The sequence below is a fragment of the Bidens hawaiensis genome, unplaced genomic scaffold (assembly GCF_021521415.1).
Source record: "Bidens hawaiensis isolate Kalapana, Puna unplaced genomic scaffold, B.hawaiensis_p1.1 tig00026646_1, whole genome shotgun sequence".
NCBI lineage: Eukaryota > Viridiplantae > Streptophyta > Magnoliopsida > Asterales > Asteraceae > Bidens > Bidens hawaiensis.
The window spans coordinates 102,013-113,681 of record NW_027494293.1 but is presented as its reverse complement, the minus strand read 5'-3'; the positions used below and the strand labels follow the sequence as shown (position 1 = coordinate 113,681).

Genomic DNA, 11,669 nt, shown 5'->3' with positions numbered 1-11,669 from the left:
GGACTAAGAAATTTCATAGCCTCCAAACATGAGTGATTTTAAGTGTATGCAGGACTAAAATCTTTATTTGAGCCGTCGGCTTTGACCGCATGTGACCATAAATACTAAGCTTGCATGTGGAACAACATAGAACAAGAACACAAAGTAACACATATTGTCTTTCAAGACCCTTCTTCTTCCTTGATCGAGTTTCTGCTCTTGTATTGCTGTCAGATTTCAGAAATATGGGAGCAGGTGGCCGGATGTCGGATTCATCTGACGTTCTGAAACGTGTCCCGATTGATCCACCATTCTCGTTGAGTGATCTGAAAAAGGCAATCCCAGCCCGTTGCTTCCAGCGATCGCTCATCCGTTCGTCATACTATGTTGTCCACGATCTTATTGTTACCTACGTCTTTTACTTCCTTGCAAACACTTACATTCCCCTTCTCCCTACTCCTTTAGCTTACCTAGCATGGCCCGTTTACTGGTTTTGCCAAGCTAGCATCCTGACCGGCTTATGGGTGATTGGTCATGAATGTGGTCACCACGCCTTTAGTGAATACCAGTGGGTTGATGACACTGTTGGATTCATCCTCCATTCGGCTCTCTTTACCCCTTATTTCTCTTGGAAGTACAGCCATCGAAGCCACCATGCCAACACAAACTCACTTGATAATGACGAAGTTTACATCCCTAAACGTAAATCCAAAGTTATGATTTATTCAAAAGTTCTTAACAACCCACCTGGCCGAGTCTTCACTTTGGTATTTAGGTTGACCCTCGGGTTTCCTTTGTATCTGTTGACTAACGTTTCTGGGAAGAAATACCAAAGATTTGCCAACCACTTTGATCCATTAAGTCCCATTTTCACCGAGCGTGAAAGAATTCAAGTTCTGCTCTCGGATCTTGGTATTCTTGCAGTTCTTTATGCTCTTCGGCAGCTTGTAGCAGTGAAAGGATTCACTTGGGCGATGTGCATGTATCTAGTTCCTGTGATAGGCGTGCATGCTTTCTTCGTTTTGATCACTTATTTGCACCACACCCATCTCTCCTTGCCACATTATGACTCCACCGAGTGGAACTGGATCAAAGGAGCGTTATCGACAATCGATAGAGATTTTGGATTTCTAAACAGGGTATTCCATGACGTAACGCACACTCATGTATTGCATCACCTCATCTCATATATTCCACATTATCATGCAAAGGAAGCTAGGGACGCAATCAAACCGGTTTTGGGTGATTACTATAAGATTGATAGGACTCCAATCTTCAAAGCGATGTGGCGAGAGGCTAAGGAATGCATGTACATCGAGCCTGATGAAGATAGCAAGCACGATGGTGTATACTGGTATCATAAGTTGTGATCACCCGCAAAAGATATTTTTATTCCTTTGTTGTTCACGTTGTTTTCTCTAAAATTAAAAGCCTGTGTATGTCTATGAGCAATGTTTCCCCGGCCAATTTACTTGAACCATACAAAATGTGTCTTGTAAGTCCTTATGCAAATTTATTTTTCAAAAGCGAATTTATAAAAAAACAACTTATCCCTTATGTATCGAAAATTAGCATGAATAAAGAGTTCCTTAGATTTATTATAAATTTTAGATTTACTTATTGGATTTTGCTTTATTAATGTTTGAACCGTCATATTGATAATCATGTGCGTTCAATTTTAAATTTTACACTAATAAGTTCACTTTTACCGCGTACAGGTAAAGTCGCTTTTATCCTTAGAAAAAGCAGTTTTGTGTCTGATTATTTTAAAGTATTAAAATAGACAAAAAAAAATGGAATGGACGAGTTAATGGAATAAATAAATTAATGAAATGGATCATTAACTTTCTATTGTTTTATTTGGTTACCCTGTAAGAATGAAATGGATCATTACTTTGTGTTGTCTAGTAAGCAAGAAATTAAAGACGAATGAATAAAATTAAATTGGTGGTAAGCGGCGGTGGTGATCGGCAACGTTTGAAACCCCTACCGAAGGCAGATTATACGCCAGAACGTGATGTTGATTTTTATTAGCACGCAACACAATAACATAATAATAATAATTTTTATTCATATTACTAAAATCTTTGTCACATATTACACGTATGAATAGAAATGAAATAAACAACAAAACCAGACAAAAAATTCGTTTATTATTAAATCTCCTAAAGGTCGACTATGTAATCTCCCATCTTGCAATCCTTCAACCTATAGCATATGAATTTGTCAATACATATGTTGGTGAGATTACATAAGGTTCATATATATATATATATATATATGTGTGTGTGTGTGTGTGTGTGTAATATGAAAATGCACGATATCACTAGGTTTGCTGTACACGTTTGTGAATGTGTAACCGTATCCACCATCATCAACATAAAGTAAACATATAGCATATAGCAAATAAAGCATGAACAATCATGTATGTAATAAACACACCATAACATATGCGAAACATATTGAAAAACAAATGATAAAATAAAAAGATGTTTTTGTAGGCATACATGCTATACCCAAAATATTAAAGTGTAAAAAGGGGTTATGAAAAACTCATCTCGATTAGTGAAGGTGTTAATTGGATTCGATGCGACTTGGTCAATCGATGAAGCCCTAAATAAAATTTTACATATGTGTTTTAGGCTATATATAGTGATAACTTGAATCAATTGGATAAATGAATAACATGAAACAAGTAAAATGATTGAAAATGAAGACGGAATATAAAAAATCAATTTTGGACAACAAATTGCACCGGTTTGTTTTAGTCTTTAAAAATATCAAACAGAATTTATAAAATACAGCACTTTCTAGTCAACTAATTTAAGATGCTTTGAACAACTTTCATTTAGAAGTATTCTCCAAATTCGAACCATAAACAGGCCAAAACAACCGTTCAAATAAGAGGGTATGAATCTGTGCATTATTTTTAAAACTTTGAATGTGAAGTTATACGAATGAGTTAAAATGCGCACAAATAATGGTTAGAATAGTATTTCAATGGAGTTTATCATAGAATGTGATGTTGCACTTTTTCAGTTTGTTATGAAAAAGATATGACTCATTCTTTGATAGCAATGTTTTGACGATTTTGAAAACGATTTTGATGAATAAATTTATTTGCTTTTTAGGATATGAATATACAACATTTACGAGTATATATAGCTAGTAATCCCTGTGTCCTTTGAATAAAATATAATGACCCAAGACAGAAAAATAAAGATGTAAGAGCATTTCAAGTGTGACTCTTCCGAAATCGATAATCTCCTTGTGTTCTTAATGGATTTGGCATTTAAACAAGAACCTTTGAGCATTTCCTAATTAATAGGAGTTTGATTTATGAGTCCAAATTAGCTCGTGAAAATAGGAACTCGTCTTTCCGCCTGGTCACGTGAAATATTTGTCTCATACACCCTATACATCATGGCGTATGGATTGTGTGGATTCATGGACGTGATTGCATTATGATTATAAATCATATTGTTTTGATCTAGTATGAACAACAATTTAAAGAAACAGAAATAAGACGAAGAAGACTTGAATTATTAAAATCCTGTCAAATGAATGAAGGAAAAATTCTCTTAAACTTGTCAAGTGAATGAAGGAGTAGACTCCTATTTATACAAAATGGACGAGGTTGCTTAAAGAATGGTTTAATGATCAAATTGATTAGGGGGATGTGGTTTAACCCTTTTAAAACAGTTTAAAGAAATTTATATATAAAAGAAGATGGTAAAAAAAATATGATAATATTTATTTGATGGATACACATGTTATTTAAAGGTCTTGTGTAACATGTAATGCATCATAATTTTCACAAATATATATAACTGCTATGAAAATATTTCTTGTAGTTAAAACATATATTTGTAACTATTCAAAACTTCTAAGGTAGGATTATGTCAACATAAATTCTCAAAATGAGTTGTGCGCGTAAGGTGACATAAGTGACAATATATCGATAAACAACAAAATAACATAAAATACAAAACTTTATTGATCAAATGAGAATCCGAATTACATTGAAATTTAAAACGGATTGGGTTTTTGACTACGGATTTTGACGAATGTCACATGGTGGGTGGTGGTGGGCGACGGATGGTGATTGGCGGTGGCAGGTGATGATGGTGGAGGTCAACGTGGGTGGTGGCGGAGGGGGGCGGTAGCCGTTGATGGTAGTTGGTGGAGTGGCGGGCAGTGGTGTTTGGCGGAGTGGCGGGCGGTGGTGGTGGATGAGTGGTTGGTAGTGGTGGTGGTTGGTGTAACACCCCGGCTTAAACGAAAACCCCTGAGTGTGACGTACAGATTGCTCAAAACACATGTGACACTATTAAGTAACAATATTACCATTAATTAATTTAAAGGTCAAGTCTACAAGTTTGTAAACAAAGAAATACATTTATTATAAGAAAAACTTAAATAACTTATACATTTATTAATATAACCTAAGTACTGGTGTCTTCTCCGATGCATCATCCTCTAATGACTGACCCTGTAGCATATATATAAAATACAAGTGAACTAAACAAATAGTTGATGAGTTCACACAAGTTTTGTTTATATATAATAATAAAACCATTCAATTCCATGTGACATGTGTAATAATCAAGCAAGCAAGGTCCTTTTCAGTTGGTAACAAGTAATGTACTCAGATAATGAGGCCCTTTTTCACTCATAACGAAATGGTCCTGAGTGCAAAGAGGGCGTATGATAATACTTATTGAGATTACCACGTGCAAGTAAAGTATGAGCAAGTAATCATGTGACACATAAGTCCATGATATGAATTGTAGTTTGTAAATGAATAATTAATCAACTGTTTTGGTAGGATATACATTCTACCCCCAAATTGTGTAAAAGCATTAAAAAGGGGGTGTGAGAAACTCACGTTTGGAATTGAAGATTAAATAGAAACAAAAGCTAAAAGCGCGTTAAAGAAATCGAAGCGATCGAACCTCACGAAATATAATTAAAAATTCAAAATAAAAAACTAACTAAAGGAATTATACAAATTAAATAATTTAGTTTTAGGAATTATGCATTATTTTAATAGATATTTTATTATTCTATGGGAAGTTTATATTATAATACTATTTGAAGCCTTAACGGTAATTTAACGTTTTATTATTTTTTCCATATTAGTTATTAATTTATCACTAATATAAGAATTATACTACTTATGGAATACGGATTTTATCGGTGTAATTTTTATCCCAAATACATTTAATTTAGCGTATTAAAATATTAATGAAAAGGAAAATAAAATAATATATTAACGATTGTCGTGAAATGAATATGAAAAGTGGGGTTTTAGATGAAAAATAATAAAAGTAACTTATAACTAATTTTAGTTAATTTAAAATAATTTTATTTAATAATTTTAACAATTTAATTTTGGTTATATAATAAAAGAAAATAAATGATTTTAAAAAATAAAGGTCCAAAACGGTGAGACTTGGGTTGGAACCCGGGTCTCTAAGACCACAAACAAGTGAGTTAACTACTGCACCAAACTGCTTGTTGATTTTAGAACAGAAACAAATATACTTAAACTAATACACAAGTTCTTCATAATTCTTTAAACCCTAGGTTTTCAATTATGTAAATCCATTCCATGTACGAAGAAATTAGGTTAGAGGTTTTAATTTGCTACTACAAACGGTTAAAATGCATACAATAATTACCTGGAAGTGTTAAGGTTTGATGGTGAACGGAGGTTGGCCGGAGTTCTAACTTGAACGATCGATACATTTATTATAAGAAAAACTTAAACAACTTATACATTTATTAATATAACCTAAGTACTAGTGTCTTCTCCGATGCATCATCCTCTAATGACTGTCCCTATAGCATATATATAAAAAACAAGTCAACTAAACAAATAGTTGATGAGTTCACACAAGTTTTGTTTATATATAATAATAAAACCATTCAATTCCATGTGACATGTGTAATAATCGAGAAAGCAAGGTCCTTTTCATTTGGTAACAACCAACGTACTCGGATAATAAGACCCTTTTCCACTCATAACGAAATGGTCCTGAGTGCAAAGGGGGTGTATGATCATACTTATTGAGGCTACCACATGCAAGTAAAGTATGAGCAAGTAATCATGTGACACACAAGTCCATGATATGAATTGTAGTTTGTAAATGAATAATAAATCAACTATTTTGGTAGGATATACATTCTACCCCCAAATTGTGTAAAAGCATTAAAAAGGGGGTGTGAGAAACTCACGTTTGGAATTGAAGATGAAATAGAAACAAAAGCTGAAAGCGCGTTAAAGAAATCGAAGCGATCGAACCTCACGAAATATAATTAAAAATACAAAATTAAAAACTAACTAAAGGAATTATACAAATTAAATAATTTAGTTTTTGGAATTATGTATTATTTTAATATATATTTTATTATTCTATGGGAATTTTATATTATAATATTATTTTAAGCATTAACGGTAATTTAACGTGTTATTATTATTTCCATATTATTTAATAGTTTATCACTAATATAAGAATTATATTATTTATGGAATACGGATTTTATTGGTGTAATTTTTATCCCAAATACATTTATTTTAGCGTATTAAAATATTAATGAAAAGGAAAATAAAATATTATAATATTAACGGTTGTCATGAAATGAATATGAAAAGTGGGTTTTAAATGAAAAATAATAAAAATAATTTATAACTAATTTTAGTTAATTCAAAATAATTTTTTTAATAATTTTTAACAATTTAATTTTGGTTATATAATAAAAGAAAAAAAATGATTTTAAAAAATAAAGGTCCATAAACGGTCAGACTCAGGTTGGAACCAGGGTCTTTAAGACCACAAACAAGTGAGTTAACTACTGGACCACACTGCCTGTTGATTTTAGAACAGACACATGCATACAATAATTACCTGGAAATGTTAAGGGTTGATGGTGAACAGAAGTTGGCCGGAGTTCTAACTTGAACGATCAATTTTGCGATTACTGATGGTTTTTAGATGGAATTGAAGGTAGTAGCAAGTTTAGATGTTGTGTTCGGTCCTATATATAATCTCAATTGGAGCGTACAGGGTTACATGCTCGTTGTTGAAGTTTAAATAATAATCTGGCGGTTTTCGGATTTAATTACCCATTATTCGATGTTAATACTAGTTACTGACGTTGATTACGAGTTTGCTGCTATAGTCTAAAGGTGGTACGAGCCTTAGTTGAATTATAATGCACGCTTTGTTACGTTTTATTGTTGCCGGAATTTGGATTCGGCGCCGGAGTTCATCACCGGGAAAACGAGGGTGACGGGGGTTGGGTATATATTATTAATTTAAATTAATTTACACTATTAGTCCCTCAAGGTTCAAGATGTCTTAAAACAAAAATTAAAATATAATTACAAATTAGACCATGTACTTTGAAATGTGTTTAAAAATGGAAAAGAAGTTATAATACTTGGATATTTTTCATTTATACCCACAAAGTTTGCAAATTGTTTAAATTTAATAAAAACTTTAAACCTCGGAATTTCGTTAACTAATCAAAATGAATAGAAAAAGAACGAACGATTACCTTAAATCATCATGAATAATATATTAGTGATGAACGATAATCGAGAATACATTGAAATGAAAAACCGGGTTAGTTTAACGAATATAATTACAAATACAAATAAAATAATGACGATGGTCACAACGTTCCCCACTTTTGAGAATTTCGTCCCCAAATTAAGTAGAAGAATCCGAATAAAAATATGAGGATACTTAGTTCGCATTTGGTCTTCCTGCTCCCAAGTGAATTCAGCGTCATGCTTAGATTCCCAAAAAACCGTTACCAAGGGTATATGGCTACGCTTGGTTTCTTTGTCTTTGTGATCCATGGTCCTTCTCCTTAGTTTCTAAACTTGCAGAATCGTAGGACATCAAAAGTGGGAAGTTTCTTGTTGGTTTTTCTTCCTCACTCTCGAATAGGTGAACTTGGTTCGTTCAATTCTTAGGGAGAAGAAGGATGGGAATGAATGGGAAGACTGGAGTAGTCTCTTCATTAGCCGGAAGGAATTAGTGATTTCCACTGGTTTCTCAACAAATTGCATTATTTCATCAATGCGCACGTCATCGAGCGGTTTGTGGAGATTTCCCTCAGTTAGACATTTCTTTAGATTAGAAACATGAAACGTCAGATGAATATTCGAAAGTTCTTGGAGAAGCTCGAGAGTATTAGCCACACTACCGACACGTTGAGAATCTTGAAAGTTCCAACAAATCGAGGAGATAGTTTTCCTTTCTTGCTGAAACGAACCACACCTTTCCAAGGGGATACCTTGAGAAGTACACGGTGGCCGATGTTAAACTCGAGTGGTTGTCGTCAATTATTAGCGTAACTCTTTTGACAGCTACGAGCGGCTAAGAGATTTTAGTCGAATTTAAGCGATTCGATTAGTACTGTCTTGAACGAGTTTCGGGACAGTGATTTGGGTTTCACCAATTTCACTCCAACAGATAGGGGAACGACATTTATGACCATAAAGTGCTTCGAATGGTGCCATACCGATACTCGAAGTAACACTGTTATTGTATGAAAACTCAATCAAGTGAATATGAGAATCCCAGTTTCCACCGAAATCCAATACACATGATCTAAGCTTGTCTTCGAGCGTTTGAATCGTTCGCTCGGATTACCCATCGGTTTGAGGATGATAGGCTGTGCCATATTTCTCATTTGTGGGGTTTTTCAGGTCATTGAAAGATCCCTGCTATTATTATTATTATTATTATTATTTATTATTATTATTATTTTATATATATATGTGTGTGTGTGTGTATATAACATTTGTTAAAATTTTTAACAACTTTATGTAGTATTATTTTCTTTTCTAAATTTGTTTTTAACAACTCTATGTAGAACTAAAAGAAGAAATATACATGGAGGCTCTTCCCAGATTCCCAGGGGAAAATAAAAATCAAGAAGTTTGTCGGTTAAAAAAATCCATCTACAGGTTAAAGCAATCTCCTAGGGCATGGTTTGGAAGGTTTACCCTCGCAATGAAAAATTATGGTTTTAAACAAAGTAACGCAGACCATACGTTGTTCTTTAAAAGGAGAAACAATTTTGTAACATGTCTAGTCGTATATGTTGATGACATGATTATTACAGGAAATGACAAAGGAAGAAATGGAACAACTAAAAGGGAATCTATTTGCAGAATTCGAAATGAAAGACCTGGGAAGATTAAAGTATTTTCTGGGAATTGAAGTATTAAGATCTAAACAAGGGATCTTTATCAGTCAACGCAAGTATATACTTAATCTTCTAGTAGAGACAGGTATGATGGACTGCAAACCAATAGAAACCCACATGATGGTGAACCACAGATTGCACATGGAACCTGAAGCGGAATTGGCAAATAAATAAAGATACCAATAACTGGTGGGAAAGTTAATATATCGCGCACACACTCGACCTGATATAGCTTACGCTGTTGGGATTGTTAGTCAATTCATGCACCAACCTCAGGCTGCTCACACGGAAGCTGTGTTAAGAATCATTAGGTATCTCAAGGGGACAACTAGTCATGGGGTTCTATTCAAACCAAACGGGCATTTAGATGTTCAAGTATATACAAATGCTGACTGGGCAGGATATAAAGGGAATAGAAGGTCTACATCACGATATTTCATGTTAGTTGGCGGGAACCTGGTAACTTGGAGAAGTAAAAAACAGAAGGTAGTTGCTCTCTCAAGTGCAGAAGCTGAATTCAGAGGAATAGCACGTGGTTTAACAGAAGTCCTATGGGTTCGGAAGCTCTTAACAGAAATTGGCTTTCCTCCGAAAGATAGAAGTAGAATTATGTGTCACAATGAAGCTGCAATTCAAATCTCAGAAAATCCAGTCCAGCATGATCGAACAAAACATGTAGAAGTCGACAGAAACTTTATTAGTGAGAAGCTCGAAACATGAATTATAGAACTCCCATTTGATCGTCCAGAAGATCAGTTAGCCGACATACTAACAAAAGTAGTTAATGGGAGAATCTTCGGCCATTGTCTAAGCAAGTTAAGTATCTGAGACCCTACTACTCAACTTGAGGGGGAGTGTTGAAAAAATAATAATTAAAAAGGGAAAAAGATTTCATGGAATTGGTCAATTCATTAGAGCCCAAAATCAAGGAGCACAATTAAAGCCATTACAACCAATTGACAGCCTTATTATTCTCATATATTTTCCTCATTTAGACCTTGTAATTTATTATAAATATGTTTTCCCTATTATTGTAAAATTCATTCACAAATATATCAAATACAGTTATAAGCATCGAGCTCTTTGATTAACAACACTTATGTTTTGGCCCACCGTAAATCCCGATTACATTTAAACGGTAAAACTTTCTGCACTAACTTGGTATTTGGTAAGGTAAACTTTAGTATTTGGCCTTACACGGTCTCATTCAGATTCTTAGCATATTCATCTATAAGATCGCAAACCCTAGTACCCTATATCCTTTAATAGAACGACTGCCAGCGAATTCCTTTGTTTGGCTTTTATAATTTGAACCCAAAGCATTGTGAATCTCCACCTCCAATTAATTAACAAAGCATTATTGAAAGAGTAGAGGGTACCAATGCCTAAACCATCCTTACTTTTATCTGTGAGAATCTTTTCCTATTTAAACCAAGCCAACTTCCTATTTTTATCTGTAATCGTAAAACCTAAAATAAATTCCTTGTAAAGACGCGAAAAGTTTATTTGCATGCATAATAAAGATATATAATATGTACCTTGGGACCCACTGGCAAGATAAGAATAGGACTACAAATCCAATAAAAACGAAGCATGTTTGATTTCCACATGCGTAGTGGTAGGGGAGAAGTGTATCACGTGACACCCAGTCAGCAAGAAAATAGATTATATTTTAGAAGTGTAGTGGCGGGGGAGAGATTGGAGGGAGAAGTGTCACAATTTTAGTGCTTATATGAATAAAAAAAAATAATAAAATCAGGTGGGCCTCACAATTTTTGACCGGGAAATATTTCTCGCCATTCACCAATATCCCCCACTTCTCGCTGGGGGCGGTGTGCGTGCCACTTCTCCCTCTCATTCGCGGCCACTACGAAAGTTCTTCATCTGAAACCTATCCACGAGATGTTCCAACCTTTAGGCCTCCTCATCATATTCACACCAACAAGAACCACAACAAATCCAGTCAACCAAGTCCCAAGTAACAATTCTCACAAAAAGACAGAAACCAAATTGATGCATCGCAGAATAAAAGGACTTGTTTGATATAAGTATATACCATTATTTTATTCATATAACTAACTAGATATGCTAGCGAAAAGAAGAAATTTCGTAGCCTCCAAATGTGAGTGTATTTTCAGGACTAAAATCTTTATTTGAGCCGCCGGCTTTAACCACATGTTGATTCTTGCATAACGTTATTTACCACATAGGTAATTTCTACACTTAACTCTAATTAAATAAAAGACCATAACCGAAACATTAATTTCGATCAACATAAACAATAAACCATAGTCTAAACATTAGTTAAAATAGATAATAAAATTCTAAATTAGTGATCTAAATGTTTGTTTATATGATGATTATTTTTTGAACTTATATTTCGTTTTTTCACCCTTCTATTCATTTGAGATTCCGGCACCACATATTTTTTATTCTGCTGAAAAGAGTTCTTTGAATTCTTT

General features: G+C 33.9%; 1 pseudogene; it reads left to right on the top strand.

Moving 5' to 3' along the window:
- Nucleotides 1-224: 224 nt before the first annotated feature.
- Nucleotides 225-1,388, top strand: LOC143573801 (delta(12) fatty acid desaturase DES8.11 pseudogene; annotated as a pseudogene).
- Nucleotides 1,389-11,669: the final 10,281 nt, after the last annotated feature.